Source organism: Pseudophryne corroboree, chromosome 6 (genome assembly GCF_028390025.1).
Source record: "Pseudophryne corroboree isolate aPseCor3 chromosome 6, aPseCor3.hap2, whole genome shotgun sequence".
In the NCBI taxonomy this organism is placed as follows: domain Eukaryota; kingdom Metazoa; phylum Chordata; class Amphibia; order Anura; family Myobatrachidae; genus Pseudophryne; species Pseudophryne corroboree.
The window spans coordinates 93,121,789-93,144,690 of NC_086449.1; the positions used below are offsets into that span (position 1 = coordinate 93,121,789).

General features: G+C 36.9%; 28 non-coding genes across 28 annotated transcripts; 12 read left to right on the plus strand and 16 right to left on the minus strand.

The window, feature by feature from the left end:
- Nucleotides 1-396: 396 nt before the first annotated feature.
- TRNAM-CAU (transfer RNA methionine (anticodon CAU)) lies at nucleotides 397-469 on the minus strand. The gene has a single exon. It is a non-coding gene; the product is annotated as a tRNA-Met (tRNA).
- A 1,447-nt stretch (nucleotides 470-1,916) lies between these two features.
- TRNAM-CAU (transfer RNA methionine (anticodon CAU)) lies at nucleotides 1,917-1,989 on the minus strand. The gene has a single exon. It is a non-coding gene; the product is annotated as a tRNA-Met (tRNA).
- Nucleotides 1,990-2,103: 114 nt separating this feature from the next.
- Nucleotides 2,104-2,175, plus strand: TRNAE-UUC (transfer RNA glutamic acid (anticodon UUC)). The gene has a single exon. It is a non-coding gene; the product is annotated as a tRNA-Glu (tRNA).
- A 777-nt stretch (nucleotides 2,176-2,952) lies between these two features.
- Nucleotides 2,953-3,025, minus strand: TRNAM-CAU (transfer RNA methionine (anticodon CAU)). The gene has a single exon. It is a non-coding gene; the product is annotated as a tRNA-Met (tRNA).
- Nucleotides 3,026-3,139: 114 nt separating this feature from the next.
- TRNAE-UUC (transfer RNA glutamic acid (anticodon UUC)) lies at nucleotides 3,140-3,211 on the plus strand. The gene has a single exon. It is a non-coding gene; the product is annotated as a tRNA-Glu (tRNA).
- Nucleotides 3,212-3,986: 775 nt separating this feature from the next.
- On the minus strand, nucleotides 3,987-4,059 carry TRNAM-CAU (transfer RNA methionine (anticodon CAU)). Its single transcript has one exon. It is a non-coding gene; the product is annotated as a tRNA-Met (tRNA).
- Nucleotides 4,060-5,506: 1,447 nt separating this feature from the next.
- TRNAM-CAU (transfer RNA methionine (anticodon CAU)) lies at nucleotides 5,507-5,579 on the minus strand. Its single transcript has one exon. It is a non-coding gene; the product is annotated as a tRNA-Met (tRNA).
- Nucleotides 5,580-6,540: 961 nt separating this feature from the next.
- Nucleotides 6,541-6,613, minus strand: TRNAM-CAU (transfer RNA methionine (anticodon CAU)). The gene has a single exon. It is a non-coding gene; the product is annotated as a tRNA-Met (tRNA).
- A 114-nt stretch (nucleotides 6,614-6,727) lies between these two features.
- TRNAE-UUC (transfer RNA glutamic acid (anticodon UUC)) lies at nucleotides 6,728-6,799 on the plus strand. The gene has a single exon. It is a non-coding gene; the product is annotated as a tRNA-Glu (tRNA).
- A 1,263-nt stretch (nucleotides 6,800-8,062) lies between these two features.
- On the minus strand, nucleotides 8,063-8,135 carry TRNAM-CAU (transfer RNA methionine (anticodon CAU)). Its single transcript has one exon. It is a non-coding gene; the product is annotated as a tRNA-Met (tRNA).
- A 114-nt stretch (nucleotides 8,136-8,249) lies between these two features.
- On the plus strand, nucleotides 8,250-8,321 carry TRNAE-UUC (transfer RNA glutamic acid (anticodon UUC)). Its single transcript has one exon. It is a non-coding gene; the product is annotated as a tRNA-Glu (tRNA).
- Nucleotides 8,322-9,582: 1,261 nt separating this feature from the next.
- TRNAM-CAU (transfer RNA methionine (anticodon CAU)) lies at nucleotides 9,583-9,655 on the minus strand. The gene has a single exon. It is a non-coding gene; the product is annotated as a tRNA-Met (tRNA).
- Nucleotides 9,656-9,769: 114 nt separating this feature from the next.
- Nucleotides 9,770-9,841, plus strand: TRNAE-UUC (transfer RNA glutamic acid (anticodon UUC)). Its single transcript has one exon. It is a non-coding gene; the product is annotated as a tRNA-Glu (tRNA).
- Nucleotides 9,842-10,805: 964 nt separating this feature from the next.
- Nucleotides 10,806-10,877, plus strand: TRNAE-UUC (transfer RNA glutamic acid (anticodon UUC)). The gene has a single exon. It is a non-coding gene; the product is annotated as a tRNA-Glu (tRNA).
- Nucleotides 10,878-11,653: 776 nt separating this feature from the next.
- On the minus strand, nucleotides 11,654-11,726 carry TRNAM-CAU (transfer RNA methionine (anticodon CAU)). Its single transcript has one exon. It is a non-coding gene; the product is annotated as a tRNA-Met (tRNA).
- A 961-nt stretch (nucleotides 11,727-12,687) lies between these two features.
- On the minus strand, nucleotides 12,688-12,760 carry TRNAM-CAU (transfer RNA methionine (anticodon CAU)). Its single transcript has one exon. It is a non-coding gene; the product is annotated as a tRNA-Met (tRNA).
- Nucleotides 12,761-12,874: 114 nt separating this feature from the next.
- TRNAE-UUC (transfer RNA glutamic acid (anticodon UUC)) lies at nucleotides 12,875-12,946 on the plus strand. Its single transcript has one exon. It is a non-coding gene; the product is annotated as a tRNA-Glu (tRNA).
- Nucleotides 12,947-13,721: 775 nt separating this feature from the next.
- On the minus strand, nucleotides 13,722-13,794 carry TRNAM-CAU (transfer RNA methionine (anticodon CAU)). Its single transcript has one exon. It is a non-coding gene; the product is annotated as a tRNA-Met (tRNA).
- Nucleotides 13,795-14,753: 959 nt separating this feature from the next.
- Nucleotides 14,754-14,826, minus strand: TRNAK-CUU (transfer RNA lysine (anticodon CUU)). The gene has a single exon. It is a non-coding gene; the product is annotated as a tRNA-Lys (tRNA).
- A 114-nt stretch (nucleotides 14,827-14,940) lies between these two features.
- Nucleotides 14,941-15,012, plus strand: TRNAE-UUC (transfer RNA glutamic acid (anticodon UUC)). The gene has a single exon. It is a non-coding gene; the product is annotated as a tRNA-Glu (tRNA).
- A 1,997-nt stretch (nucleotides 15,013-17,009) lies between these two features.
- TRNAE-UUC (transfer RNA glutamic acid (anticodon UUC)) lies at nucleotides 17,010-17,081 on the plus strand. Its single transcript has one exon. It is a non-coding gene; the product is annotated as a tRNA-Glu (tRNA).
- A 776-nt stretch (nucleotides 17,082-17,857) lies between these two features.
- Nucleotides 17,858-17,930, minus strand: TRNAM-CAU (transfer RNA methionine (anticodon CAU)). Its single transcript has one exon. It is a non-coding gene; the product is annotated as a tRNA-Met (tRNA).
- A 961-nt stretch (nucleotides 17,931-18,891) lies between these two features.
- TRNAM-CAU (transfer RNA methionine (anticodon CAU)) lies at nucleotides 18,892-18,964 on the minus strand. Its single transcript has one exon. It is a non-coding gene; the product is annotated as a tRNA-Met (tRNA).
- Nucleotides 18,965-19,078: 114 nt separating this feature from the next.
- TRNAE-UUC (transfer RNA glutamic acid (anticodon UUC)) lies at nucleotides 19,079-19,150 on the plus strand. Its single transcript has one exon. It is a non-coding gene; the product is annotated as a tRNA-Glu (tRNA).
- Nucleotides 19,151-19,925: 775 nt separating this feature from the next.
- TRNAM-CAU (transfer RNA methionine (anticodon CAU)) lies at nucleotides 19,926-19,998 on the minus strand. Its single transcript has one exon. It is a non-coding gene; the product is annotated as a tRNA-Met (tRNA).
- Nucleotides 19,999-20,957: 959 nt separating this feature from the next.
- TRNAK-CUU (transfer RNA lysine (anticodon CUU)) lies at nucleotides 20,958-21,030 on the minus strand. The gene has a single exon. It is a non-coding gene; the product is annotated as a tRNA-Lys (tRNA).
- A 114-nt stretch (nucleotides 21,031-21,144) lies between these two features.
- TRNAE-UUC (transfer RNA glutamic acid (anticodon UUC)) lies at nucleotides 21,145-21,216 on the plus strand. The gene has a single exon. It is a non-coding gene; the product is annotated as a tRNA-Glu (tRNA).
- A 962-nt stretch (nucleotides 21,217-22,178) lies between these two features.
- On the plus strand, nucleotides 22,179-22,250 carry TRNAE-UUC (transfer RNA glutamic acid (anticodon UUC)). Its single transcript has one exon. It is a non-coding gene; the product is annotated as a tRNA-Glu (tRNA).
- Nucleotides 22,251-22,902: the final 652 nt, after the last annotated feature.

The following is a 22,902-nucleotide window of genomic DNA, read 5'->3' on the forward strand; positions in this document are numbered from 1 at the left end:
ACAAATTTACAGATGTTAAGTCCTGTTATAAAGAGAAAATTCCTTCAATCCGGATAGGTGTTCTGGCAACTTTACAAGAAACAGAGTTTTAACTCTCAAGTTACAATGCACTGTTCTGAGGACAACAGTCATGACAAATAGAATGAAAAATGCTTTATGCTTTTTTTCCCCTAAATGGGTACATCTTGGATGAGTTATTTGACATCTTTTCTTTTATTGCTGGTCTGAAATCTTTTATAGGTCAGGTGAATTATTAAAGCTTATCTGCAATTATAAACAGATGACACAACTCTTTCTGAAAGGTAACATTTTGATGCAATCAGTCTAGTTTGTTAGAAACAGGACTGCATCTCTCATATTGCAATGCCATGCTCCCAAAATAGACATCAATAAAAATGCCCTGTGTGAGGCTTGAACTCACGAACTTCAGATTATGAGATTTACGCGCTACCAACTGCGCTAACAAGGCAACTGTAGCCTTAGATTTGGATTAGAAAAGGTGAGGCATTTTGTTTTAACAAATTTCCGATATCAGTAAAAATGTTTTCATTGTATGAAACTTTGAAGTAGATTTATTCCAGCTTCCCATATGGTCTAGCGGTAAGGATTCCTAGTTTTCACCCAGGCGGCCTGGGTTCTACACCCGGTATGGGAATATAATCTTATTGTTGTTTCTAAACAGATTCAAACGCAGAGGAACAAAAACTAATAGTTGTAGCCAGATGTTTCCTTGTGTCTGATGTGGTTCCAATTGCAGACGTGATCCACTGCTACTAATTGTGACAAGGTTTTGGGCAACTGCTGTGCCATTATCATTGGCCTTATCACAGGTAAAATTTCCAGGTATTATGAAACTGTGAGAAATGGGCTCTCTGAGCACAAAAATCACAAAGAATAGAACAATGCATTATGCTCCCCTTTTCCATCATTGATTCCAGCTGCATGAAAAATAAAATAAAAAAACGTTACAAATGTGTCAAGTGATCTGAAAACACCTTTTCCATTAGTTAACGGTCTAAAATCCTTTGGCGTTAAAACAAATTTACAGATGTTAAGTCCTGTTATAAAGAGAAAATTCCCTTTATAGCGGTAAGGATTCTTGGTTTTCACCCAGGCGGCCCGGGTTCGACTCCCGGTATGGGAATAGAATCTTATTGTTTTTTCCAAACAGATTCAAAAGCAGAGGAACAAAAACTAATAGTTGTAGCCAGATGTTTCCTTGTGTCTGATGTGGTTCCAATTGCAGACGTGATCCACTGCTACTAATTGTGACAAGGTTTTGGGCAACTGCTGTGCCATTATCATTGGCCTTATCACAGGTAAAATTTCCAGGTATTATGAAACTGTGAGAAGCTCTCTGAGGACAAAAATTACAAAGAATAGAACAATGCATTATGCTCCCCTTTTCCATCATTGATTCCAGCTGCATGAAAAATAAAATAAAAAAATGTTACAAATGTGTCAAGTGATCTGAAAACACCTTTTCCATTAGTTATGGTCTAAAATCCTTTGGCGTTAAAACAAATTTACAGATGTTAAGTCCTGTTATAAAGAGAAAATTCCTTCAATCCGGATAGGTGTTCTGGCAACTTTACAAGAAACAGAGTTTTAACTCTCAAGTTGCAATGCACTGTTCTGAGGACAACAGTCATGACAAATAGAATGAAAAATGCTTTATGCTTTTTTCCCCCTAAATGGGTACATCTTGGATGAGTTATTTGACATCTTTTCTTTTATTGCTGGTCTGAAATCTTTTATAGGTCAGGTGAATTATTAAAGCTTATCTGCAATTTTAAACAGATGACACAACTCTTTCTGAAAGGTAACATTTTGATGCAATCAGTCTAGTTTGTTAGAAACAGGACTGCATCTCTCATATTGCAATGCCATGCTCCCAAAATAGACATCAATAAAAATGCCCTGTGTGAGGCTTGAACTCACGACCTTCAGATTATGAGACTGACGCGCTACCAACTGCGATAACAAGGCAACTGTTGGCTTATTTTTGGATTAGAAAAGGTGAGGCATTTTGGTTTAACAAATTTCCGATATCAGTAAAAATGTTTTCCTTGTATGAAACTTTGAAGTAGATTTATTTCAGCTTCCCATATGGTCTAGTGGTAAGGATTCCTGGTTTTCACCCCGGCGGCCCGGGTTCGACTCCCGGTATGGGAATGGTATCTTATTGTTGTTTCTAAACAGATTCAAAAGCAGAGGAACAAAAACTAATAGTTGTAGCCAGATGTTTCCTTGTGTCTGATGTGGTTCCAATTGCAGATGTGATCCACTGCTACTAATTGTGACAAGGTTTTGGGCAACTGCTGTGCCATTATCATTGGCCCAATCACAGGTAAAATTTCCAGGTATTATGAAACTGTGAGAAATGGGCTCTCTGAGGACAAAAATTACAAAGAATAGAACAATGCATTATGCTCCCCTTTTCCATCATTGATTCCAGCTGCATGAAAAATAAAATAAAAAAAAGTTACAAATGTGTCAAGTGATCTGAAAACACCTTTTCCATTAGTTATAGTCTAAAATCCTTTGGCGTTAAAACAAATTTACAAATGTTAAGTCCTGTTATAAAGAGAAAATTCCTTCTATCCAGACAGGTGTTCTGGCAACTTTACAAGAAACAGAGTTTTAACTCTAAAGTTACAATGCACTGTTCTGAGGACAACAGTCATGACAAATAGAATGAAAAATGCTTTATGCTTTTTTTCCCCTAAATGGGGTAGATCTTGGATGAGTTATTTGACATCTTTTCTTTTATTGCTGGTCTGAAAACCTTTATAGGTCAGGTGAATTATTAAAGCTTATCTGCAATTATAAACAGATGACACAACTCTTTCTGAAAGGTAACATTTTGATGCAATCAGTCTAGTTTGTTAGAAACAGGACTGTATCTCTCATATTGCAATGCCATGCTCCCAAAATAGACATCAATAAAAATACCCTGTGTGAGGCTTGAACTCACGACCTTCAGATTATGAGACTGACGCGCTACCAACTGCGATAACAAGGCAACTGTTGGCTTATTTTTGGATTAGAAAAGGTGAGGCATTTTGGTTTAACAAATTTCCGATATCAGTAAAAATGTTTTCCTTGTATGAAACTTTGAAGGAGATTTATTTCAGCTTCCCATATGGTCTAGCGGTAAGGATTCTTGGTTTTCACCCAGGTGGCCCGGGTTCGACTCCCGCTATGGGAATATAATCTTATTGTTGTTTCTAAACAGATTCAAAAGCAGAGGAACAAAAACTAATAGTTGTAGCCAGATGTTTCCTTGTGTCTGATGTGGTTCCAATTGCAGACGTGATCCACTGCTACTAATTGTGACAAGGTTTTGGGCAACTGCTGTGCCATTATCATTGGCCTTATCACAGGTAAAATTTCCAGGTATTATGAAACTGTGAGAAATGGGCTCTCTGAGGACAAAAATTACAAAGAATAGAACAATGCATTATGCTCCCCTTTTCCATCATTGATTCCAGCTGCATGAAAAATAAAATAAAAAAATGTTACAAATGTGTCAAGTGATCTGAAAACACCTTTTCCATTAGTTATGGTCTAAAATCCTTTGGCGTTAAAACAAATTTACAGATGTTAAGTCCTGTTATAAAGAGAAAATTCCTTCTATCCGGATAGGTGTTCTGGCAACTTTACAAGAAACAGAGTTTTAACTCTCAAGTTGCAATGCACTGTTCTGAGGACAACAGTCATGACAAATAGAATGAAAAATGCTTTATGTTTTTTTTCAACTAAATGGGTACATCTTGGATGAGTTATTTGACATCTTTTCTTTTATTGCTGGTCTGAAATCTTTTATAGGTCAGGTGAATTATTAAAGCTTATCTGCAATTATAAACAGATGACAAACTCTTTCTGAAAGGTAACATTTTGATGCTATCAGTCTAGTTTGTTAGAAACAGGACTGCATCTCTCATATTGCAATGCCATGCTCCCAAAATAGACATCAATAAAAATGCCCTGTGTGAGGCTTGAACTCACGACCTTCAGATTATGAGACTGACGCGCTACCAACTGCGCTAACAAGGCAACTGTAGCCGTAGATTTGGATTAGAAAAGGTGAGGCATTTTGGTTTAACAAATTTCCGATATCAGTAAAAATGTTTTCCTTGTATGAAACTTTGAAGTAGATTTATTTCAGCTTCCCATATGGTCTAGCGGTAAGCATTCCTGGTTTTCACCCAGGCGGCCCGAGTTCGACTCCCGGTATGGGAATGGAATCTTATTGTTGTTTCTAAACAGATTCAAAAGCAGAGGAACAAAAACTAATAGTTGTAGCCAGATGTTTCCTTGTGTCTGATGTGGTTCCAATTGCAGATGTGATCCACTGCTACTAATTGTGACAAGGTTTTGGGCAACTGCTGTGCCATTATCATTGGCCTTATCACAGGTAAAATTTCCAGGTATTATGAAACTGTGAGAAATGGGCTCTCTGAGCACAAAAATCACAAAGAATAGAACAATGCATTATGCTCCCCTTTTCCATCATTGATTCCAGCTGCATGAAAAATAAAATAAAAAAACGTTACAAATGTGTCAAGTGATCTGAAAACACCTTTTCCATTAGTTAACGGTCTAAAATCCTTTGGCGTTAAAACAAATTTACAGATGTTAAGTCCTGTTATAAAGAGAAAATTCCCTTTATAGCGGTAAGGATTCTTGGTTTTCACCCAGGCGGCCCGGGTTCGACTCCCGGTATGGGAATAGAATCTTATTGTTGTTTCTAAACAGATTCAAAAGCAGAGGAACAAAAACTAATAGTTGTAGCCAGATGTTTCCTTGTGTCTGATGTGGTACCAATTGCAGACGTGATCCACTGCTACTAATTGTGACAAGGTTTTGGGCAACTGCTGTGCCATTATCATTGGCCTTATCACAGGTAAAATTTCCAGGTATTATGAAACTGTGAGAAACTCTCTGAGGACAAAAATTACAAAGAATAGAACAATGCATTATGCTCCCCTTTTCCATCATTGATTCCAGCTGCATGAAAAATAAAATAAAAAGATGTTACAAATGTGTCAAGTGATCTGAAAACACCTTTTCCATTAGTTATGGTCTAAAATCCTTTGGCGTTAAAACAAATTTACAGATGTTAAGTCCTGTTATAAAGAGAAAATTCCTTCAATCCGGATAGGTGTTCTGGCAACTTTACAAGAAACAGAGTTTTAACTCTCAAGTTACAATGCACTGTTCTGAGGACAACAGTCATGACAAATAGAATGAAAAATGCTTTATGCTTTTTTTCCCCTAAATGGGTACATCTTGGATGAGTTATTTGACATCTTTTCTTTTATTGCTGGTCTGAAATCTTTTATAGGTCAGGTGAATTATTAAAGCTTATCTGCAATTATAAACAGATGACACAACTCTTTCTGAAAGGTAACATTTTGATGCAATCAGTCTAGTTTGTTAGAAACAGGACTGCATCTCTCATATTGCAATGCCATGCTCCCAAAATAGACATCAATAAAAATGCCCTGTGTGAGGCTTGAACTCACGAACTTCAGATTATGAGATTTACGCGCTACCAACTGCGCTAACAAGGCAACTGTAGCCTTAGATTTGGATTAGAAAAGGTGAGGCATTTTGTTTTAACAAATTTCCGATATCAGTAAAAATGTTTTCCTTGTATGAAACTTTGAAGTAGATTTATTCCAGCTTCCCATATGGTCTAGCGGTAAGGATTCCTAGTTTTCACCCAGGCGGCCTGGGTTCTACACCCGGTATGGGAATATAATCTTATTGTTGTTTCTAAACAGATTCAAACGCAGAGGAACAAAAACTAATAGTTGTAGCCAGATGTTTCCTTGTGTCTGATGTGGTTCCAATTGCAGACGTGATCCACTGCTACTAATTGTGACAAGGTTTTGGGCAACTGCTGTGCCATTATCATTGGCCTTATCACAGGTAAAATTTCCAGGTATTATGAAACTGTGAGAAATGGGCTATCTGAGGACAAAAATCACAAAGAATAGAACAATGCATTATGCTCCCCTTTTCCATCATTGATTCCAGCTGCATGAAAAATAAAATAAAAAAATGTTACAAATGTGTCAAGTGATCTGAAAACACCTTTTCCATTAGTTATGGTCTAAAATCCTTTGGCGTTAAAACAAATTTACAGATGTTAAGTCCTGTTATAAAGAGAAAATTCCTTCAATCCGGATAGGTGTTCTGGCAACTTTACAAGAAACAGACTTTTATCTCTCAAGTTACAATGCACTGTTCTGAGGACAACAGTCATGACAAATAGAATGAAAAATGCTTTATGCTTTTTTTCCCCTAAATGGGTACATCTTGGATGAGTTATTTGACATCTTTTCTTTTATTGCTGGTCTGAAATCTTTTATAGGTCAGGTGAATTATTAAAGCTTATCTGCAATTATAAACAGATGACAAACTCTTTCTGAAAGGTAACATTTTGATGCTATCAGTCTAGTTTGTTAGAAACAGGACTGCATCTCTCATATTGCAATGCCATGCTCCCAAAATAGACATCAATAAAAATGCCCTGTGTGAGGCTTGAACTCACGACCTTCAGATTATGAGACTGACGCGCTACCAACTGCGCTAACAAGGCAACTGTAGCCGTAGATTTGGATTAGAAAAGGTGAGGCATTTTGGTTTAACAAATTTCCGATATCAGTAAAAATGTTTTCCTTGTATGAAACTTTGAAGTAGATTTATTTCAGCTTCCCATATGGTCTAGCGGTAAGAATTCCTGGTTTTCACCCAGGCGGCCCGAGTTCGACTCCCGGTATGGGAATGGAATCTTATTGTTGTTTCTAAACAGATTCAAAAGCAGAGGAACAAAAACTAATAGTTGTAGCCAGATGTTTCCTTGTGTCTGATGTGGTTCCAATTGCAGATGTGATCCACTGCTACTAATTGTGACAAGGTTTTGGGCAACTGCTGTGCCATTATCATTGGCCTTATCACAGGTAAAATTTCCAGGTATTATGAAACTGTGAGAAATGGGCTCTCTGAGCACAAAAATCACAAAGAATAGAACAATGCATTATGCTCCCCTTTTCCATCATTGATTCCAGCTGCATGAAAAATAAAATAAAAAAACGTTACAAATGTGTCAAGTGATCTGAAAACACTTTTTCCATTAGTTATGGTCTAAAATCCTTTGGCGTTAAAACAAATTTACAGATGTTAAGTCCTGTTATAAAGAGAAAATTCCCTTTATAGCGGTAAGGATTCTTGGTTTTCACCCAGGCGGCCAGGGTTCGACTCCCGGTATGGGAATAGAATCTTATTGTTGTTTCTAAACAGATTCAAAAGCAGAGGAACAAAAACTAATAGTTGTAGCCAGATGTTTCCTTGTGTCTGATGTGGTACCAATTGCAGACGTGATCCACTGCTACTAATTGTGACAAGGTTTTGGGCAACTGCTGTGCCATTATCATTGGCCTTATCACAGGTAAAATTTCCAGGTATTATGAAACTGTGAGAAATGGGCTATCTGAGGACAAAAATCACAAAGAATAGAACAATGCATTATGCTCCCCTTTTCCATCATTGATTCCAGCTGCATGAAAAATAAAATAAAAAAATGTTACAAATGTGTCAAGTGATCTGAAAACACCTTTTCCATTAGTTATGGTCTAAAATCCTTTGGCGTTAAAACAAATTTACAGATGTTAAGTCCTGTAATAAAGAGAAAATTCCTTCAATCCGGATAGGTGTTCTGGCAACTTTACAAGAAACAGAGTTTTAACTCTCAAGTTACAATGCACTGTTCTGAGGACAACAGTCATGACAAATAGAATGAAAAATGCTTTATGCTTTTTTTCCCCTAAATGGGTACATCTTGGATGAGTTATTTGACATCTTTTCTTTTATTGCTGGTCTGAAATCTTTTATAGGTCAGGTGAATTATTAAAGCTTATCTGCAATTATAAACAGATGACAAACTCTTTCTGAAAGGTAACATTTTGATGCTATCAGTCTAGTTTGTTAGAAACAGGACTGCATCTCTCATATTGCAATGCCATGCTCCCAAAATAGACATCAATAAAAATGCCCTGTGTGAGGCTTGAACTCACGACCTTCAGATTATGAGACTGACGCGCTACCAACTGCGCTAACAAGGCAACTGTAGCCGTAGATTTGGATTAGAAAAGGTGAGGCATTTTGGTTTAACAAATTTCCGATATCAGTAAAAATGTTTTCCTTGTATGAAACTTTGAAGTAGATTTATTTCAGCTTCCCATATGGTCTAGCGGTAAGGATTCCTGGTTTTCACCCAGGCGACCCGGGTTCGACTCCCGGTATGGGAATGGAATCTTATTGTTGTTTCTAAACATATTCAAAAGCAGAGGAACAAAAACTAATAGTTGTAGCCAGATGTTTCCTTGTGTCTGATGTGGTTCCAATTGCAGATGTGATCCACTGCTACTAATTGTGACAAGGTTTTGGGCAACTGCTGTGCCATTATCATTGGCCTTATCACAGGTAAAATTTCCAGGTATTATGAAACTGTGAGAAATGGGCTCTCTGAGGACAAAAATCACAAAGAATAGAACAATGCATTATGCTCCCCTTTTCCATCATTGATTCCAGCTGCATGAAAAATAAAATAAAAAAACGTTACAAATGTGTCAAGTGATCTGAAAACACCTTTTCCATTAGTTATGGTCTAAAATCCTTTGGCGTTAAAACATTTTTACAGATGTTAAGTCCTGTTATAAAGAGAAAATTCCCTTTATAGCGGTAAGGATTCTTGGTTTTCACCCAGGCGGCCCGGGTTCGACTCCCGGTATGGGAATAGAATCTTATTGTTGTTTCTAAACAGATTCAAAAGCAGAGGAACAAAAACTAATAGTTGTAGCCAGATGTTTCCTAGTGTCTGATGTGGTTCCAATTGCAGACGTGATCCACTGCTACTAATTGTGACAAGGTTTTGGGCAACTGCTGTGCCATTATCATTGGCCTTATCACAGGTAAAATTTCCAGGTATTATGAAACTGTGAGAAACTCTCTGAGGACAAAAATTACAAAGAATAGAACAATGCATTATGCTCCCCTTTTCCATCATTGATTCCAGCTGCATGAAAAAAAAAATAAAAAAAATGTTACAAATGTGTCAAGTGATCTGAAAACACCTTTTCCATTAGTTATGGTCTAAAATCCTTTGGCGTTAAAACAAATTTACAGATGTTAAGTCCTATTATAAAGAGAAAATTCCTTCAATCCGGATAGGTGTTCTGGCAACTTTACAAGAAACAGAGTTTTAACTCTCAAGTTACAATGCACTGTTCTGAGGACAACAGTCATGACAAATAGAATGAAAAATGCTTTATGCTTTTTTTCCCCTAAATGGGTACATCTTGGATGAGTTATTTGACATCTTTTCTTTTATTGCTGGTCTGAAATCTTTTATAGGTCAGGTGAATTATTAAAGCTTATCTGCAATTATAAACAGATGACACAACTCTTTCTGAAAGGTAACATTTTGATGCAATCAGTCTAGTTTGTTAGAAACAGGACTGCATCTCTCATATTGCAATGCCATGCTCCCAAAATAGACATCAATAAAAATGCCCTGTGTGAGGCTTGAACTCACGACCTTCAGATTATGAGACTGACGCGCTACCAACTGCGATAACAAGGCAACTGTTGGCTTATTTTTGGTTTAGAAAAGGTGAGGCATTTTGGTTTAACAAATTTCCGATATCAGTAAAAATGTTTTCCTTGTATGAAACTTTGAAGTAGATTTATTTCAGCTTCCCATATGGTCTAGCGGTAAGGATTCCTGGTTTTCACCCCGGCGGCCCGGGTTCGACTCCCGGTATGGGAATGGTATCTTATTGTTGTTTCTAAACAGATTCAAAAGCAGAGGAACAAAAACTAATAGTTGTAGCCAGATGTTTCCTTGTGTCTGATGTGGTTCCAATTGCAGATGTGATCAACTGCTACTAATTGTGACAAGGTTTTGGGCAACTGCTGTGCCATTATCATTGGCCCAATCACAGGTAAAATTTCCAGGTATTATGAAACTGTGAGAAATGGGCTCTCTGAGGACAAAAATCACAAAGAATAGAACAATGCATTATGCTCCCCTTTTCCATCATTGATTCCAGCTGCATGAAAAATAAAATAAAAAAATGTTACAAATGTGTCAAGTGATCTGAAAACACCTTTTCCATTAGTTATAGTCTAAAATCCTTTGGCGTTAAAACAAATTTACAAATGTTAAGTCCTGTTATAAAGAGAAAATTCCTTCTATCCGGACAGGTGTTCTGGCAACTTTACAAGAAACAGAGTTTTAACTCTCAAGTTACAATGCACTGTTCTGAGGACAACAGTCATGACAAATAGAATGAAAAATGCTTTATGCTTTTTTCCCCCTAAATGGGGTAGATCTTGGATGAGTTATTTGACATCTTTTCTTTTATTGCTGGTCTGAAAACTTTTATAGGTCAGGTGAATTATTAAAGCTTATCTGCAATTATAAACAGATGACACTACTCTTTCTGAAAGGTAACATTTTGATGCAATCAGTCTAGTTTGTTAGAAACAGGACTGTATCTCTCATATTGCAATGCCATGCTCCCAAAATAGACATCAATAAAAATGCCCTGTGGGAGGCTTGAACTCATGACCTTTAGATTATGAGACTGACGCGCTACCAACTGCGATAACAAGGCAACTGTTCGCTTATTTTTGGATTAGAAAAGGTGAGGCATTTTGGTTTAACAAATTTCCGATATCAGTAAAAATGTTTTCCTTGTATGAAACTTTGAAGGAGATTTATTTCAGCTTCCCATATGGTCTAGCGGTAAGGATTCTTGGTTTTCACCCAGGTGGCCCGGGTTCGACTCCCGCTATGGGAATAGAATCTTATTGTTGTTTCTAAACAGATTCAAAAGCAGAGGAACAAAAACTAATAGTTGTAGCCAGATGTTTCCTTGTGTCTGATGTGGTTCCAATTGCAGACGTGATCCACTGCTACTAATTGTGACAAGGTTTTGGGCAACTGCTGTGCCATTATCATTGGCCTTATCACAGGTAAAATTTCCAGGTATTATGAAACTGTGAGAAATGGGCTCTCTGAGGACAAAAATTACAAAGAATAGAACAATGCATTATGCTCCCCTTTTCCATCATTGATTCCAGCTGCATGAAAAATAAAATAAAAAAATGTTACAAATGTGTCAAGTGATCTGAAAACACCTTTTCCATTAGTTATGGTCTAAAATCCTTTGGCGTTAAAACAAATTTACAGATGTTAAGTCCTGTTATAAAGAGAAAATTCCTTCTATCCGGATAGGTGTTCTGGCAACTTTACAAGAAACAGAGTTTTAACTCTCAAGTTACAATGCACTGTTCTGAGGACAACAGTCATGACAAATAGAATGAAAAATGCTTTATGCTTTTTTTCCCCTAAATGGGTACATCTTGGATGAGTTATTTGACATCTTTTCTTTTATTGCTGGTCTGAAATCTTTTATAGGTCAGGTGAATTATTAAAGCTTATGTGCAATTATAAACAGATGACACAACTCTTTCTGAAAGGTAACATTTTGATGCTATCAGTCTAGTTTGTTAGAAACAGGACTGCATCTCTCATATTGTAATGCCATGCTCCCAAAATAGACATCAATAAAAATGCCCTGTGTGAGGCTTGAACTCACGAACTTCAGATTATGAGATTTACGCGCTACCAACTGCGCTAACAAGGCAACTGTAGCCTTAGATTTGGATTAGAAAAGGTGAGGCATTTTAATTTAACAAATTTCCGATATCAGTAAAAATGTTTTCCTTGTATGAAACTTTGAAGTAGATTTATTTCAGCTTCCCATATGGTCTAGCGGTAAGGATTCCTAGTTTTCACCCAGGCGGCCTGGGTTCTACACCCGGTATGGGAATGGAATCTTATTGTTGTTTCTAAACAGATTCAAACGCAGAGGAACAAAAACTAATAGTTGTAGCCAGATGTTTCCTTGTGTCTGATGTGGTTCCAATTGCAGACGTGATCCACTGCTACTAATTGTGACAAGGTTTTGGGCAACTGCTGTGCCATTATCATTGGCCTTATCACAGGTAAAATTTTCAGGTATTATGAAACTGTGAGAAATGGGCTATCTGAGGACAAAAATCACAAAGAATAGAACAATGCATTATGCTCCCCTTTTCCATCATTGATTCCAGCTGCATGAAAAATAAAATAAAAAAATGTTACAAATGTGTCAAGTGATCTGAAAACACCTTTTCCATTAGTTATGGTCTAAAATCCTTTGGCGTTAAAACAAATTTATAGATGTTAAGTCCTGTTATAAAGAGAAAATTCCTTCAATCCGGATAGGTGTTCTGGCAACTTTACAAGAAACAGAGTTTTAACTCTCAAGTTACAATGCACTGTTCTGAGGACAACAGTCATGACAAATAGAATGAAAAATGCTTTATGCTTTTTTTCCCCTAAATGGGTACATCTTGGATGAGTTATTTGACATCTTTTCTTTTATTGCTGGTCTGAAATCTTTTATAGGTCAGGTGAATTATTAAAGCTTATCTGCAATTATAAACAGATGACAAACTCTTTCTGAAAGGTAACATTTTGATGCTATCAGTCTAGTTTGTTAGAAACAGGACTGCATCTCTCATATTGCAATGCCATGCTCCCAAAATAGACATCAATAAAAATGCCCTGTGTGAGGCTTGAACTCACGACCTTCAAATTATGAGACTGATGCGCTACCAACTGCGCTAACAAGGCAACTGTAGCCGTAGATTTGGATTAGAAAAGGTGAGGCATTTTGGTTTAACAAATTTCCGATATCAGTAAAAATGTTTTCCTTGTATGAAACTTTGAAGTAGATTTATTTCAGCTTCCCATATGGTCTAGCGGTAAGGATTCCTGGTTTTCACCCAGGCGGCCCGGGTTCGACTCCCGGTATGGGAATGGAATCTTATTGTTGTTTCTAAACAGATTCAAAAGCAGAGGAACAAAAACTAATAGTTGTAGCCAGATGTTTCCTTGTGTCTGATGTGGTTCCAATTGCAGATGTGATCCACTGCTACTAATTGTGACAAGGTTTTGGGCAACTGCTGTGCCATTATCATTGGCCTTATCACAGGTAAAATTTCCAGGTATTATGAAACTGTGAGAAATGGGCTCTCTGAGGACAAAAATCACAAAGAATAGAACAATGCATTATGCTCCCCTTTTCCATCATTGATTCCAGCTGCATGAAAAATAAAATAAAAAAATGTTACAAATGTGTCAAGTGATCTGAAAACACCTTTTCCATTAGTTATGGTCTAAAATCCTTTGGCGTTAAAACAAATTTACAGATGTTAAGTCCTGTTATAAAGAGAAAATTCCTTCAATCCGGATAGGTGTTCTGGCAACTTTACAAGAAACAGAGTTTTAACTCTCAAGTTACAATGCACTGTTCTGAGGACAACAGTCATGACAAATAGAATGAAAAATGCTTTATGCCTTTTTTCCCCTAAATGGGTACATCTTGGATGAGTTATTTGACATCTTTTCTTTTATTGCTGGTCTGAAATCTTTTATAGGTCAGGTGAATTATTAAAGCTTATCTGCAATTATAAACAGATGACAAACTCTTTCTGAAAGGTAACATTTTGATGCTATCAGTCTAGTTTGTTAGAAACAGGACTGTATTTCTCATATTGCAATGCCATGCTCCCAAAATAGACATCAATAAAAAAGCCCTGTGTGAGGCTTGAACTCACGACCTTCAGATTATGAGACTGACGCGCTACCAACTGCGATAACAAGGCAACTGTTGGCTTATTTTTGGATTAGAAAAGGTGAGGCATTTTGGTTTAACAAATTTCCGATATCAGTAAAAATGTTTTCCTTGTATGAAACTTTGAAGTAGATTTATTTCAGCTTCCCATATGGTCTAGCGGTAAGGATTCCTGGATTTCACCCCGGCGGCCCGGGTTCGACTCCCGTTATGGGAATGGTATCTTATTGTTGTTTCTAAACAGATTCAAAAGCAGAGGAACAAAAACTAATAGTTGTAGCCAGATGTTTCCTTGTGTCTGATGTGGTTCCAATTGCAGATGTGATCCACTGCTACTAATTGTGACAAGGTTTTGGGCAACTGCTGTGCCATTATCATTGGCCCAATCACAGGTAAAATTTCCAGGTATTATGAAACTGTGAGAAATGGGCTGAGGACAAAAATCACAAAGAATAGAACAATGCATTATGCTCCCCTTTTCCATCATTGATTCCAGCTGCATGAAAAATAAAATAAAAAAATGTTACAAATGTGTCAAGTGATCTGAAAACACCTTTTCCATTAGTTATAGTCTAAAATCCTTTGGCGTTAAAACAAATTTACAAATGTTAAGTCCTGTTATAAAGAGAAAATTCCTTCTATCCGGACAGGTGTTCTGGCAACTTTACAAGAAACAGAGTTTTAACTCTCAAGTTACAATGCACTGTTCTGAGGACAACAGTCATGACAAATAGAATGAAAAATGCTTTATGCTTTTTTTCCCCTAAATGGGGTAGATCTTGGATGAGTTATTTGACATCTTTTCTTTTATTGCTGGTCTGAAAACTTTTATAGGTCAAGTGAATTATTAAAGCTTATCTGCAATTATAAACAGATGACACAACTCTTTCTGAAAGGTAACATTTTGATGCAATCAGTCTAGTTTGTTAGAAACAGGACTGTATCTCTCATATTGCAATGCCATGCTCCCAAAATAGACATCAATAAAAATGCCCTGTGTGAGGCTTGAACTCACGACCTTCAGATTAAGAGACTGACGCGCTACCAACTGCGATAACAAGGCAACTGTAGCCTTAGATTTGTATTAGAAAAGGTGAGGCATTTTGGTTTAACAAATTTCCGATATCAGTAAAAATGTTTTCCTTGTATGAAACTTTGAAGGAGATTTATTTCAGCTTCCCATATGGTCTAGCGGTAAGGATTCCTGGTTTTCATCCAGGTGGCCCGAGTTCGACTCCCGGTATGGCAATGGAATCTTATTGTTGTTTCTAAACAGATTCAAAAGCAGAGGAACAAAAACTAATAGTTGTAGCCAGATGTTTCCTTGTGTCTGATGTGATTCCAATTGCAGACGTGATCCACTGCTACTAATTGTGACAAGGTTTTGGGCAACTGCTGTGCCATTATCATTGGCCTTATCACAGGTAAAATTTCCAGGTATTATGAAACTGTGAGAAATGGGCTCTCTGAGGACAAAAATCACAAAGAATAGAACAATGCATTATGCTCCCCTTTTCCATCATTGATTCCAGCTGCATGAAAAATAAAATTAAAAAATTTTACAAATGTGTCAAGTGATCTGAAAACACCTTTTCCATTAGTTATGGTCTAAAATCCTTTGGCGTTAAAACAAATTTACAGATGTTAAGTCCTGTTATAAAGAGAAAATACCTTCAATCCGGATAGGTGTTCTGGCAACTTTACAAGAAACAGAGTTTTAACTCTCAAGTTACAATGCACTGTTCTGAGGACAACAGTCATGACAAATAGAATGAAAAATGCTTTATGCTTTTTTTCCCCTAAATGGGTACATCTTGGATGAGTTATTTGACATCTTTTCTTTTATTGCTGGTCTGAAATCTTTTATAGGTCAGGTGAATTATTAAAGCTTATCTGCAATTATAAACAGATGACACAACTCTTTCTGAAAGGTAACATTTTGATGCTATCAGTCTAGTTTGTTAGAAACAGGACTGCATCTCTCATATTGTAATGCCATGCTCCCAAAACAGACATCAATAAAAATGCCCTGTGTGAGGCTTGAACTCACGAACTTCAGATAATGAGACTTACGCACTACCAACTGCGCTAACAAGGCAACTGTAGCCTTAGATTTGGATTAGAAAAGGTGAGGCATTTTGGTTTAACAAATTTCCGATATCAGTAAAAATGTTTTCCTTGTATGAAACTTTTAAGGAAATTTATTTCAGCTTCCCATTTGGTCTAGCGGTAAGGATTCCTGGTTTTCACCCAGGTGGCCCGAGTTTGACTCCCGGTATGGCAATGGAATCTTATTGTTGTTTCTAAACAGATTCAAAAGCAGAGGAACAAAAACCAATAGTTGTAGCCAGATGTTTCCTTGTGTCTGATGTGATTCCAATTGCAGACGTGATCCACTGCTACTAATTGTGACAAGGTTTTGGGCAACTGCTGTGCCATTACCATTGGCCTTATCACAGGTAAAATTTCCAGGTATTATAAAACTGTGAGAAATGGGCTCTCTGAGGACAAAAATCACAAAGAATAGAACAATGCATTATGCTCCCCTTCTCCATCATTGATTCCAGCTGCATGAAAAATAAAATAAAAAAATGTTACAAATGTGTCAAGTGATCTGAAAACACCTTTTCCATTAGTTATGGTCTAAAATCCTTTGGCGTTAAAACAAATTTACAGATGTTAAGTCCTGTTATAAAGAGAAAATTCCTTCAATCCGGACAGGTGTTCTGGCAACTTTACAAGAAACAGAGTTTTAACTCTCAAGTTACAATGCACTGTTCTGAGGACAACAGTCATGACAAATAGAATGAAAAATGTTTTATGCTTTTTTACCCTAAATGGGTACGTCTTGGATGAGTTATTTGACATCTTTTCTTTTATTGCTGGTCTGAAATCTTTTATAGGTCAGGTGAATTATTAAAGCTTATCTGCAAATATAAACAGATGACACAACTCTTTCTGAAAGGTAACATTTTGATGCAATCAGTCTAGTTTGTTAGAAACAGGACTGCATCTCTCATATTGCAATGCCATGCTCCCAAAATAGACATCAATAAAAATACCCTGTGTGAGGCTTGAACTCACGAACTTCAGATTATAAAACTTACGCGCTACCAACTGCGCTAACAAGGAAACTGTAGCCTTAGATTTGGATTAGAAAAGGTGAGGCATTTTGGTTTAACAAATTTCCGATATCAGTAAAAATGTTTTCCTTGTATGAAACTTTGAAGTAGATTTATTTCAGCTTCCCATATGGTCTAGCGGTAAGGATTCCTGGTTTTCACTCAGGCGGCCCGCGTTCGACTCCCGGTATGGGAATGGAATCTTATTGTTGTTTCTAAACAGATTCAAACGCAGAGGAACAAAAACTAATAGTTGTAGCCAGATGTTTCCTTGTGTCTGATGTGGTTCCAATTGCAGACGTGATCCACTGCTACTAATTGTGACAAGGTTTTGGGCAACTGCTGTGCCATTATCATTGGCCTTATCACAGGTAAAATTTCCAGGTATTATGAAACTGTGAGAAATGGGCTCTCTGAGGACAAAAATCACAAAGAATAGAACAATGCATTATGCTCCCCTTTTCCATCATTGATTCCAGCTGCATGAAAAATAAAATAAAAAAATGTTACAAATGTGTCAAGTGATCTGAAAACACCTTTTCCATTAGTTATGGTCTAAAATCCTTTGGCGTTAAAACAAATTTACAGATGTTAAGTCCTGTTATAAAGAGAAAATTCCTTCAATCCAGATAGGTGTTCTGGCAACTTTACAAGAAACAGAGTTTTAACTCTCAAGTTACAATGCACTGTTCTGAGGACAACAGTCATGACAAATAGAATGAAAAATGCTTTATGCTTTTTTCCCCCTAAATGGGTACATCTTGGATGAGTTATTTGACATCTTTTCTTTTATTGCTGGTCTGAAATCTTTTATAGGTCAGGTGAATTATTAAAGCTTATGTGCAATTATAAACAGATGACACAACTCTTTCTGAAAGGTAACATTTTGATGCTATCAGTCTAGTTTGTTAGAAACAGGACTGCATCTCTCATATTGTAATGCCATGCTCCCAAAATAGACATCAATAAAAATGCCCTGTGTGAGGCTTGAACTCACGAACTTCAGATTATGAGATTTACGCGCTACCAACTGCGCTAACAAGGCAACTGTAGCCTTAGATTTGGATTAGAAAAGGTGAGGCATTTTAATTTAACAAATTTCCGATATCAGTAAAAATGTTTTCCTTGTATGAAACTTTGAAGTAGATTTATTTCAGCTTCCCATATGGTCTAGCGGTAAGGATTCCTAGTTTTCACCCAGGCGGCCTGGGTTCTACACCCGGTATGGGAATGGAATCTTATTGTTGTTTCTAAACAGATTCAAACGCAGAGGAACAAAAACTAATAGTTGTAGCCAGATGTTTCCTTGTGTCTGATGTGGTTCCAATTGCAGACGTGATCCACTGCTACTAATTGTGACAAGGTTTTGGGCAACTGCTGTGCCATTATCATTGGCCTTATCACAGGTAAAATTTCCAGGTATTATGAAACTGTGAGAAATGGGCTATCTGAGGACAAAAATCACAAAGAATAGAACAATGCATTATGCTCCCCTTTTCCATCATTGATTCCAGCTGCATGAAAAATAAAATAAAAAAATGTTACAAATGTGTCAAGTGATCTGAAAACACCTTTTCCATTAGTTATGGTCTAAAATCCTTTGGCGTTAAAACAAATTTACAGATGTTAAGTCCTGTTATAAAGAGAAAATTCCTTCAATCCGGATAGGTGTTCTGGCAACTTTACAAGAAACAGAGTTTTAACTCTCAAGTTACAATGCACTGTTCTGAGGACAACAGTCATGACAAATAGAATGAAAAATGCTTTATGCTTTTTTTCCCCTAAATGGGTACATCTTGGATGAGTTATTTGACATCTTTTCTTTTATTGCTGGTCTGAAATCTTTTATAGGTCAGGTGAATTATTAAAGCTTATCTGCAATTATAAACAGATGACAAACTCTTTCTGAAAGGTAACATTTTGATGCTATCAGTCTAGTTTGTTAGAAACAGGACTGCATCTCTCATATTGCAATGCCATGCTCCCAAAATAGACATCAATAAAAATGCCCTGTGTGAGGCTTGAACTCACGACCTTCAGATTATGAGACTGATGCGCTACCAACTGCGCTAACAAGGCAACTGTAGCCGTAGATTTGGATTAGAAAAGGTGAGGCATTTTGGTTTAACAAATTTCCGATATCAGTAAAAATGTTTTCCTTGTATGAAACTTTGAAGTAGATTTATTTCAGCTTCCCATATGGTCTAGCGGTAAGGATTCCTGGTTTTCACCCAGGCGGCCCGGGTTCGACTCCCGGTATGGGAATGGAATCTTATTGTTGTTTCTAAACAGATTCAAAAGCAGAGGAACAAAAACTAATAGTTGTAGCCAGATGTTTCCTTGTGTCTGATGTGGTTCCAATTGCAGATGTGATCCACTGCTACTAATTGTGACAAGGTTTTGGGCAACTGCTGTGCCATTATCATTGGCCTTATCACAGGTAAAATTTCCAGGTATTATGAAACTGTGAGAAATGGGCTCTCTGAGGACAAAAATCACAAAGAATAGAACAATGCATTATGCTCCCCTTTTCCATCATTGATTCCAGCTGCATGAAAAATAAAATAAAAAAATGTTACAAATGTGTCAAGTGATCTGAAAACACCTTTTCCATTAGTTATGGTCTAAAATCCTTTGGCGTTAAAACAAATTTACAGATGTTAAGTCCTGTTATAAAGAGAAAATTCCTTCAATCCGGATAGGTGTTCTGGCAACTTTACAAGAAACAGAGTTTTAACTCTCAAGTTACAATGCACTGTTCTGAGGACAACAGTCATGACAAATAGAATGAAAAATGCTTTATGCTTTTTTTCCCCTAAATGGGTACATCTTGGATGAGTTATTTGACATCTTTTCTTTTATTGCTGGTCTGAAATCTTTTATAGGTCAGGTGAATTATTAAAGCTTATCTGCAATTATAAACAGATGACAAACTCTTTCTGAAAGGTAACATTTTGATGCTATCAGTCTAGTTTGTCAGAAACAGGACTGTATTTCTCATATTGCAATGCCATGCTCCCAAAATAGACATCAATAAAAAAGCCCTGTGTGAGGCTTGAACTCACGACCTTCAGATTATGAGACTGACGCGCTACCAACTGCGATAACAAGGCAACTGTTGGCTTATTTTTGGATTAGAAAAGGTGAGGCATTTTGGTTTAACAAATTTCCGATATCAGTAAAAATGTTTTCCTTGTATGAAACTTTGAAGTAGATTTATTTCAGCTTCCCATATGGTCTAGCGGTAAGGATTCCTGGATTTCACCCCGGCGGCCCGGGTTCGACTCCCGGTATGGGAATGGTATCTTATTGTTGTTTCTAAACAGATTCAAAAGCAGAGGAACAAAAACTAATAGTTGTAGCCAGATGTTTCCTTGTGTCTGATGTGGTTCCAATTGCAGATGTGATCCACTGCTACTAATTGTGACAAGGTTTTGGGCAACTGCTGTGCCATTATCTTTGGCCCAATCACAGGTAAAATTTCCAGGTATTATGAAACTGTGAGAAATGGGCTGAGGACAAAAATCACAAAGAATAGAACAATGCATTATGCTCCCCTTTTCCATCATTGATTCCAGCTGCATGAAAAATAAAATAAAAAAATGTTACAAATGTGTCAAGTGATCTGAAAACACCTTTTCCATTAGTTATAGTCTAAAATCCTTTGGCGTTAAAACAAATTTACAAATGTTAAGTCCTGTTATAAAGAGAAAATTCCTTCTATCCGGACAGGTGTTCTGGCAACTTTACAAGAAACAGAGTTTTAACTCTCAAGTTACAATGCACTGTTCTGAGGACAACAGTCATGACAAATAGAATGAAAAATGCTTTATGCTTTTTTTCCCCTAAATGGGGTAGATCTTGGATGAGTTATTTGACATCTTTTCTTTTATTGCTGGTCTGAAAACTTTTATAGGTCAAGTGAATTATTAAAGCTTATCTGCAATTATAAACAGATGACACAACTCTTTCTGAAAGGTAACATTTTGATGCAATCAGTCTAGTTTGTTAGAAACAGGACTGTATCTCTCATATTGCAATGCCATGCTCCCAAAATAGACATCAATAAAAATGCCCTGTGTGAGGCTTGAACTCACGACCTTCAGATTAAGAGACTGACGCGCTACCAACTGCGATAACAAGGCATCTGTAGCCTTAGATTTGTATTAGAAAAGGTGAGGCATTTTGGTTTAACAAATTTCCGATATCAGTAAAAATGTTTTCCTTGTATGAAACTTTGAAGGAGATTTATTTCAGCTTCCCATATGGTCTAGCGGTAAGGATTCCTGGTTTTCATCCAGGTGGCCCGAGTTCGACTCCCGGTATGGCAATGGAATCTTATTGTTGTTTCTAAACAGATTCAAAAGCAGAGGAACAAAAACTAATAGTTGTAGCCAGATGTTTCCTTGTGTCTGATGTGATTCCAATTGCAGACGTGATCCACTGCTACTAATTGTGACAAGGTTTTGGGCAACTGCTGTGCCATTATCATTGGCCTTATCACAGGTAAAATTTCCAGGTATTATGAAACTGTGAGAAATGGGCTCTCTGAGGACAAAAATCACAAAGAATAGAACAATGCATTATGCTCCCCTTCTCCATCATTGATTCCAGCTGCATGAAAAATAAAATAAAAAAATGTTACAAATGTGTCAAGTGATCTGAAAACACCTTTTCCATTAGTTATGGTCTAAAATCCTTTGGCGTTAAAACAAATTTACAGATGTTAAGTCCTGTTATAAAGAGAAAATTCCTTCAATCCGGACAGGTGTTCTGGCAACTTTACAAGAAACAGAGTTTTAACTCTCAAGTTACAATGCACTGTTCTGAGGACAACAGTCATGACAAATAGAATGAAAAATGTTTTATGCTTTTTTACCCTAAATGGGTACATCTTGGATGAGTTATTTGACATCTTTTCTTTTATTGCTGGTCTGAAATCTTTTATAGGTCAGGTGAATTATTAAAGCTTATCTGCAAATATAAACAGATGACACAACTCTTTCTGAAAGGTAACATTTTGATGCAATCAGTCTAGTTTGTTAGAAACAGGACTGCATCTCTCATATTGCAATGCCATGCTCCCAAAATAGACATCAATAAAAATACCCTGTGTGAGGCTTGAACTCACGAACTTCAGATTATAAAACTTACGCGCTACCAACTGCGCTAACAAGGAAACTGTAGCCTTAGATTTGGATTAGAAAAGGTGAGGCATTTTGGTTTAACAAATTTCCGATATCAGTAAAAATGTTTTCCTTGTATGAAACTTTGAAGTAGATTTATTTCAGCTTCCCATATGGTCTAGCGGTAAGGATTCCTGGTTTTCACTCAGGCGGCCCGCGTTCGACTCCCGGTATGGGAATGGAATCTTATTGTTGTTTCTAAACAGATTCAAACGCAGAGGAACAAAAACTAATAGTTGTAGCCAGATGTTTCCTTGTGTCTGATGTGGTTCCAATTGCAGACGTGATCCACTGCTACTAATTGTGACAAGGTTTTGGGCAACTGCTGTGCCATTATCATTGGCCTTATCACAGGTAAAATTTCCAGGTATTATGAAACTGTGAGAAATGGGCTCTCTGAGGACAAAAATCACAAAGAATAGAACAATGCATTATGCTCCCCTTTTCCATCATTGATTCCAGCTGCATGAAAAATAAAATAAAAAAATGTTACAAATGTGTCAAGTGATCTGAAAACACCTTTTCCATTAGTTATGGTCTAAAATCCTTTGGCGTTAAAACAAATTTACAGATGTTAAGTCCTGTTATAAAGAGAAAATTCCTTCAATCCAGATAGGTGTTCTGGCAACTTTACAAGAAACAGAGTTTTAACTCTCAAGTTACAATGCACTGTTCTGAGGACAACAGTCATGACAAATAGAATGAAAAATGCTTTATGCTTTTTTCCCCCTAAATGGGTACATCTTGGATGAGTTATTTGACATCTTTTCTTTTATTGCTGGTCTGAAATCTTTTATAGGTCAGGTGAATTATTAAAGCTTATGTGCAATT